Source organism: Lissotriton vulgaris, chromosome 4_1, assembly GCF_964263255.1.
Source record: "Lissotriton vulgaris chromosome 4_1, aLisVul1.2, whole genome shotgun sequence".
NCBI lineage: Eukaryota > Metazoa > Chordata > Amphibia > Caudata > Salamandridae > Lissotriton > Lissotriton vulgaris.
The window spans coordinates 135598653-135607365 of record NC_141691.1 but is presented as its reverse complement, the minus strand read 5'-3'; the positions used below and the strand labels follow the sequence as shown (position 1 = coordinate 135607365).

General features: G+C 50.6%; 1 protein-coding gene across 2 annotated transcripts in view; it reads left to right on the top strand.

Annotated features, from left to right (window-relative positions):
- Positions 1-5569: 5569 nt before the first annotated feature.
- LOC147718475 (actin-binding protein WASF3-like) overlaps positions 5570-8713 on the top strand; it is a 534745-nt gene continuing 531601 nt past the window's right edge. For both annotated transcript variants that reach the window (XM_086918398.1, XM_086918396.1), the window contains exon 1: positions 5570-5937. The gene's annotated coding sequence lies outside the window, so the exon portion shown is untranslated. The remainder of the gene's footprint in view (positions 5938-8713) is intronic.

Here is an 8713-nt window from a genome sequence, read left to right as displayed (position 1 = left end):
TCATTGCACACAGTGTAGGATAAGCTGCTACAAAAGTTGCAAAAAGGATTAGAATAAAAAAAGTGCTTCCAAAATATAGATTTTTGTAATACCCAGACTGTACGTAGTGCTTTTTTATATAACAGTCTTTTAAAAGCACACACTTGACAGCTCTGCTGAATGCTCTCTGACAATACCTTTCAAAAAGAATAAATGTCTGTCATCAGAAAACTTCAAGTGATTCCATCGATTAAAGCCAATACCAGCTTCTATACGCCCTTTACATTTGCAGATTGACCAGTTGTGCACATTTACATTTCTTTCAGGGAAGCAGGCACCCCGGCATGAAGGCTTGTTGAGCTGTCTGCCTCTTCCTCAGTTTCACAGCACAAGAGACTCCCTCCCTTCCACTTCAGCGGAAGCAATCAAGCTGCCGGAATTAACTGTCCTGGGAGGGTTGTATTTTCACACAAAGTAGGGGATCTGGTTTTCTAAAATGAAAAAAAAATATGGGCACGTCGTGCCCCTCCGATCCCTCCCACTTTGACCACTGAGTTGAATAAGATGTACTCAGTCTGGCGCGGGACCTTTTTAAGAGCCTATTCTGCCCTTCCTGATGTGCTGCTTCATTTGGCTATTTCCAAGAAGCCCAGAAGAAGACGAGTGGAAGAGCGCACCGCAGCAGGCCACATTCGGGTTCGCTATTAGTATTATTTTTTATCCACAAACCCCCTCTACCTACCTTCTTCCTCACGCCCACCCCGCCACTTTGGCTGGGGATGGGCCGGTACTGCGAGCCACCCTGGATGAATATCAACAGGGTACGACCCGCTGATGAAGCATGCCACACTAGTCCATTCCTCTCAGCAATTATACCCTTTCCTATGAGCCAAAGCTTTTACAACTTAGCAGCAAGTCTATGCTATGAACTCAGCAGCTAGAACCTCTGCTACGAGCTGCAGCAGCCAACTTTCAGCAGTTTAAGCCTCTGCTACGAACAGTAGCCTCTCCCTTTTAGCACCTATGACCTCTTCTTTGAACTGCTGAAATTGCTTATAAGCAGCATATAGCCTTTGTTATGAGCTGCAGCCCATGCCTCTCCTAAGCTGTAGTCACTTCTTTCACCTGTCACCCCTGCCTCTTAGCAGCTAATGCCTCTGCTGTAAGCTGTGCCTTCTATTCATGTCAGAGCTCTGGTCTCTGAAATGAGATCTAGCCTCTGCTCTCAGCAGTTGTTTCACTCTCTTTGAACTGTGGCTATAGACTTTTCCTCTCAGCAGCTAAAGCCTCTTATTAATTGTAGCCTACCTCTAACCAGCTGAAAGTGCCAGCTTGGAAAGTGCCAGCTTGGAAATGTACCATCAGCCTCTTAGTAGCAATATTCCCTCCCTCACAGCAGATATGTAACTTTCCTTTGAGCTGTGGTGTCTAGCCCCTAGCAGCTATAGTCTCTTTGTTCACCTAATGCCTCAGCAGCTGCCTTCCCCTGAGAACCTGCCTCTGCCTATCAGAAGCTATATACTATCTCACTGGAGCTATCACCCCTGCCTCTCAGCAGCTTTACAGCCTCTGTCTTTCAGCAGCTAAAACCTCTGTAAGGAATTGTACTAGCAGCCTCTCAGTATCAACAAATCATTTCTCTCAGGAGCTCTATAGTTTCTCATTTGGGTTCAAGTCTCTGTTTCGTCTAATTAACAGCCGGCCCTGCTTTTCTTTTGAGATGTAACCTCTCAATCAATCGATCAGGCTTTGTATAGTGTTGCTAATCACCCAATAGAGTATCCAGGTGTTTGCAGGTCTCGCAAGGCTCAATCGGTCAGGTTTTGTGGGCCCTTTGGAATGCCAGAAGTAAGGAGCTGTGTGGAGAGGCGGTTCCAGGTCTTTGCTGCAATGTATGAGAAGGAGCGTCTCCCACTTCTGTAGTGTAGTTCCTATATTCCCAATAGGCTCTGCACATTGGAATAATATACACTATAGAATTGACGTAGGACTTAGGTCGACTAGGACTCTATCGAATATATTAAAATTAATTGTGAGTGCCAGCTAGCTCAGAGGTCACTAGAAACGTTCTCGAATAAACAAGAAGGGATTCGTTTCTGACAACTGCATAAACATGACAACTTTGTTTCCCTAAGTTAAAATGTATCTTCAGAGTCGCGGAAACAATAGATAGATATTTTACTCAGTCAATCGTGCATGCTTTGTTTCATCAGAGGTGCAGAGAAATAGAGAGACGGGCGTTTTCAATAAAAGTATTTATTAAACAGTCTTCTTTCTCATGCAAAAGAATTGAATTACTACAATCATAATACTGGCTGCAAAGTATAATGCGTACAGCAAGAAGAGTATTATAAAATAATACTGTAAAAGCATGGTATGGTTTCTAAGCCATAAAATACATACATAAATAACAAAGACTAAAAGTACACAACTGGTGCTTCTAAAATATGCCTACCCCGATGTACCTAACCTAAGTCTAGTACAAGGGAAGAAGTAAGTATGGTGCAGCATAGGTTTAGTATTCTTTGCCAAGCATCTATCCAAGATTTCTCTTAGGGTCTAATCAGCTCCGTACCTTGGTTTAGAATGAAGGAGGTCTGGTATCTCTCTCTCGGGCTCGATTTCCCAACACCCGCAAGGGGAGCTTGGAAACATCGGAGCTGGATTTCTCGGCAAGAGAAAACCCAGCGTCTCTCTCAGTGCATCAGCTGGAGGGTCGGCTTCCTTCGACACTTGCTGTAGCGAGTTGCGTCGGGCAAGTAGATAGTCGAACTACTCCAAACCACTGTGTGTTTGCTAGGGCAGGTGTGGGCATATTTATACCTTGAAGGTGCCGAGTTTGACGTAAGGTTGGACATATTAACGTCATCAAAGAATCGCAGTTCCTTGAAAACTCCATGAGTTCTCGGACAAATCAATATTCAAGCAAGGGGAAGTCCCTGACTGCTGAAGCCGAGTTTTCCCAGAAATCGTTGTGGCTTTTCGGAACTAGTGGAAGTATCCATGCCTGTATTTGGACTGCATGGGCTATGTCTAAATATGGTTATGATTTCTATGCATATATAAGGACGAGGTGATTTATACCTTTATAAGGGCATGAATCGTGAAAATTACACTAGGGTCCTAAAATGCTATACAACACTTCTGCTTCGAACGATGTAAGGAGTGTGGGCAAGTGATAGGGTGGTGGAGCATAGTCTTCTAGATAGATGGTGGAGGTTCAGGTGGTGGTTGATGTAGGTGGGTCTCTGTTGTGCGTGTGAGTCATCAGCTTGAATTGGCATGCCTTCTGTGCTGAGAGCCAGTGAAGTTGCCAGAGGTGGGGTGTGATGTGACTTCATCGGGGAGGCCAAGGATGAGTCTGGCTGTGGCATTTTATATGAAGTCTTTGTAAGAGGTGTGCAGTGATTCCTACATACTGAGCATTGCCATAGTCCAGTCAACTGGTGATTAGGGACTATCTCAAATCAAACAAGGGGTAACTGTTCCAGGTATGGGTGCATAAAGTCACCCACAGAGAAGAGAAAGAGGGGAGAAGAGGTAGAGGGCATGAGCCTAGGTCTAAATCTCACATGCTAGAGGCAAGCGCAAGTCTTGTCTCTTGATGCCCTAATACACCCCGAAGGATGTTATGCTTCATCATCGGGCATTTCTCCTTGTTGGGCCAGCACTGCAATGCCCTATGGGTCCCCAAAGAGCCGCTTTTGCAGAGAGGGAGGGTGTGAGATAGAGGGTTCTAAGAGAATAGTGAGTGGGTGAGTGAATGATAAAACTGGATAAGGGATACCAGAGTGAGTAGAGTTTAATGTATAGGTTCCCTTGCCAGGTTAATAAACCCGTAGGACGTGATTTACTGATAGGGCGTAATGTGCCTTAGTAACTATAGGTCAACATGTTTTGTGCTATATTGGTGGTCAAAACTATCCCAGGCGCTTCTTCAGGACCAATAACGTGAATAAAACGATAGTGAAAGCTGGTGGGTCTAGAACCCTAATGAGTGGGAGTGATCCAACTTCATATGCAACCACAAGGTGGCAATAGCTCCTGTAGCAACCTAGTCTAAGATTGTTGGTTGCTCCATAGGCTAGCACGTGTAGTTGCCGGCACGATAAGCAGGGATTTCCGCCGGCTGTAATGTCTGCCAGCACCCACCCCTTACATGCCTGCCTCTGTCACTGTGCATCTTGTGTGAAGAGATAGCCACCTGAAGGTCTTAGGTAGCATGTGCAGGGTGAGGAAGTAGTGGGAGGTGACTGTGTTTATCTGTGAATTCATGGTGAGCTTGTTTTCAAGGATGATTCGGAGGGGTCTGGAGTGGTCGGTGGGTGTGGGTCCTAGGTAAGATGGCCACCAGGCATCATTCCATGTGTTGTTGCCAGAGATCAGGACTTCCATCTTGCCTACATTCAGCTCCAGGCAGTTGTTCTTCATCCATTCGGCGGTGCTTGTCATTCATCCGTGGAAGGGGGTCCTGGCGGTGGTGGGGTTGGGTGTCGTGCTCAGAGGGTATTATGTTGAGACAGTGAATTCTGTCTCTCAGAAGCTGTGCAGCCTGTCTCTTTAGCTGTAGTCGCCACCTCTAGCCTGATAAACTTATCCTAGAAGCTATACCCAAAGCTTCTCAGCAGCAACAGATCAGTCCTTTCAGCAGCTCAGACTCGCCTCTAAGCTATTCCCTGTGCCTCTCAGCAGTTAAGCATCACCTCCACGTCTAGGAACTATACCAGCAGCCTCTCAGTAGTAATAATGACTTCCTCTCAGCAGCTGTCTTCTCCTTTGGGCCCCTCTCCCTGTTTCTAAGTAACAGCAGCAGACCCTGCTTCTCTTTTGAGGAGTGGCCTCTATCGCTCAGCAGCTGTAACCTGTTGTTTTAGCTATGTCCAAGGGCCTCTAAGCAGATGAACTTCTGCTCAGATCTGTTGCAAATGCCCTCAGCAGCAACAAGAGCTGCCTCTCAGAAGCCATACAGTCTCTCCTCAGAGTTGTGCCCTGTGTCCCACAGCAGCTGTATGGCAGCTCCACTGGGCTGTGCCTTCTACCTCATAGCAGCTACTCGCGTGTCCTCGGAGTGGTAGCCTTTGCCTCTCATCAGTTACATTGCATTTGCTCCGAGTTGTGGCCTCTGCCTCTCAGCATCTGTACACCCTGGCCTCGTGTCTGCAGCATCTGCCTCTCAGCAGCTATATACCTTCTTTGATGTGAGGCCTCTGTCTGCTGTTATATATCTCACCTCCTCCGAGTTCTGGCCTCTGCCTTTCATCAGTTTTATACGCCCTCGCCTCTTGCTTCAGCCTCTGCTTCTCTGGTGTGTGGTCTGTCTACAGATACATCTCCTCTCCTCTGAGCTGTGGCTTCTGCCTCTCAGCAGCTGTACGCCTTGGACTCATGTCTGCAACATCTGCCTCTCAGCATCCATATAACTTCTCTGCTGTGTGACCTGTCAGCAGCAACAACTCCTCTCCTCTGAGCTGTGGCCTCTGCCTCTCAGCAGCGCTAGCAGCCCATGTGTGCAGACAGTCTCCCCCTCGGGCCCGGCCCGCATGCGCTCTGGCATCACTGCAGAAAGCCAGCTTAGGAAATCCTCCGGCGAGAGACCGAGCGACAGCCGAGGAGAGGCAGCACCGTCGGCCGCCCTGCTCTCCCTGCCGCCCGTCAGTCGTCGCCCGACCCCGTTTCATAGCCCCACCCCCCCCCTCGCCTCGCATCCCTGGTCCCCCTCCAAGCTTCACCCCATCATCCTTCGCACTCCACGCTCTCCCCTGTGCTCGCGCCGCCACCTCAGACCCACTCCCACCGCAAGCTTCTCCGCACCTCCCCGTGGCTCCTCATCCTCAGAGCCCCCCCCAAACTCCCCCGCCATCCCTCAACAGCAACATGGGGGCCGGGAGGACTGGCGCCCCCCAGGATGCCAGCCTGTAGAGGGTACCACACCAGCCCAGCCATGCTGAACAGCATCAGGTAGGGAGCGCAGAGTGTGGCGGGAGGGGGCGTGTACGGAGCGCCAGAGGGACCATTAACCAGGGACGGTCTGGACAGAGCCACTGGACCGAGCTCAGGCCGGTGGGCGGCAAGGACGCGGGAGGGGGCCCCGCCGCCCCGGCCGGACACTTCATTCCCCAGGACGTGCCAGGGTAGGGCCATGCCTGCCACTGCATTTGGCGAGAGAGGATTCCACATGGAGAGTGCAGCGTGCTGGTGCGGACGCATGAGGTGTGAGAGGACGCCCCCCGCGCGCTGCTGGAGCGTACAGCCTACACTATGTGGCGGGGAGGGCACCCTCCAGGTGTGCATGACACTGCGTGTGGCGCGGAGCACCCCCGCTGGAGTGTGCAGGTGGTGCGGTAGGACCCCGCAAAAAAGTGCAGAGCACTGTATCTGGTGCGGGAGGACCAGGGCTAGGGAGTGCGGGGCTCCGCATGTCATGTGGAGTGGAACTATCACTGCTGGAGCCTGCAGCGCGCTGCGTGTGGTGTAGGAAGGGACCCCGGCCAGGGGAAGTGATGAGCGCTGCGCTGTGGTGCGGGAGAACCATGGCTGGAGAGCGCGGGCCACTGAATGAAGTGGGGGCAGACCCAGGTGGTAGAATGCAGCGCACTGCATGAAGTGGGGCAGGGGGAGGGGGTTCTAGCCTGCAGGAGAGCGCATGTCGTGTGCAGGCGAGTACATACACCCCTCAGGGTGCACGGCAGTACGCGCGTTGCGAGAGGAACCCGAGTGCAGCGCGCTGTATTGATTATGAACGAAAGCTTTAGGCAAGGAGGAGTGGGAGTGCGGGGGTGGCACGGGGTCCGGGGCAGTGTATGTGCAAGAGTGCAGGGCGCTGCATCACCGTTTGAGGGGTCTTCTTCAGGCAGGGTGCGCGTGAGAGGCTCCAGCGCGGCATGGCAGGATGGAGAACATGTGGCGAGAGGTGCGGGTGTTGTGCGTGCGGGTGCGGAGCACCGCACGTGGTGGTGCGTGAGCGGGGGATCCGAAGTGCAGGGCAGTGCACGAACCTGGGTGAGAGGAGCTCACGGGATCGAGTCTAGGAGATGGCTGCGCGGGGGTGGGTTTCCAAGGGAGATGTATAGGCAGTGAGGGGGCTGCGGGTGTACGCCAGGAGCCCCCCCCCCCCCTTGCCCCCCGAAGCGGGAAGAGACTATGTGAGGGGGGCCCGGGCATGAGTGGGGATCAGTGCATGTGGTGGAGAGCCTGCGTGGGGTATGAGGGTACCCCGGGTGTACGCGAGGGGCGCTGCATGTGGCGTAAAGAGCCTAACGTAAGGTGTGAGGGGGCTCCGGGGTGAATGGGTTGCGCTGCCTGACGTGGAGAGACACTTCATGGAGAGTGGGGGGCGCTCCAGTCGGGGGGAGAGGTTTCCTCGTGCAGAGCTGTGCACGGAGCGTGGGAGGCCCTCGGGTACACGACGGGGGCGGCGGCAGCAGAGAGCTCAGAGCAAGCACGGGGGTGGCCGAGCCCGGTGGGCGCACTGCATGGTGGGAGGTGGGCTCATCGTTCGGAATGCGAGGCACGGCCCGAGGTGCAGAGAGTCTGTGCAGAGCGTTGCATAGCACCGGCCTGGACCCGGGGCCGCGAGCTTGGAGTAATGGATAGAAGGCGGGTCATGCAGGGTGGGACGCCCTTTGGTACTTGTGATAACTAGGGAGTGCGTGGAATCCTCATAGGCACACCTAGGTGAACCTAACGGCGGGTGCAGAGCTGTGTGTCGGGTACAAGTGTAGCTTATGGAGTGTAGAGCCATGTACTGGGTGCAAGTGTACCTTATGGAGTGCAGAGCCATGTACTGGGCACAAGTGTACCTTGAAGGGGCGAAGAGCTATGTACTGGGTACAAGTGTTCCTTGAAGGGGTGAAGAGCTATGTACTGGGTACAAGTGTACCATAGGGGGGTCAGAGCTATGCAGTGGGTACAAGTTTACCTTAGGGAGGGCAGAGTTAAGTACTTGGTACAAGTTTACCTTATGGAGTGCAGAGCTGTGCACTGGGTACAAATGCACCTTAGGAAGGGGTGCAGAGCTATGTACTGGGTACAAGTGTACCTTATTGAGTGCAGAGCTATGTACTGGGTACAAGTGTATCTTATGGAGCACGGGTCTATGTACTGGGTGCAAGTGTACCTTAGAGGGGCGAAGAGCTATGTACTGGGTACAAGTGTACCTTAGAGAGTGCCGAGCTATGCACTGGGTACAAGTTTATCTTATGGAGTGCAGAGCTGTGCACTGGGTACAAATGCACCTTAGGAAGGGGTGCAGAGCTATGTACTGGGTACAAGTATACCTTATGGAGGGCAGAGCTATGTACTGAGTACAAGTGTACCTTATTGAGCGCAGAGCTATGTGCTGGGCACAAGTGTGCCTTAGAATGGTGAAGAGCGGTTTACTGACAGAATGTCGACCACAAAAATATAGATGAAACAAATATTGAGGTAAAAATACAGAATGCAAAAATATCCACTCCCTACACTTAAACAGGTAAGTACAAAAATATTGAAATAAAAAAAGATTGTTTACAATAATATAGTTGTATTAAATATTGATTTTGAAATATATATATTTTAAAATATTAAAAGAAATAAAAAATACATATTACCTTTAATTTATATAAAAAAATATAAGGAAATGTATATTCTAACAAATACAGCAAAGAAGCTTATTTTTAAAAATGTAAACACATACACATATATAACATTATATATATATAAACTAATATTACAATTAAAATTACAATTTAAAAAA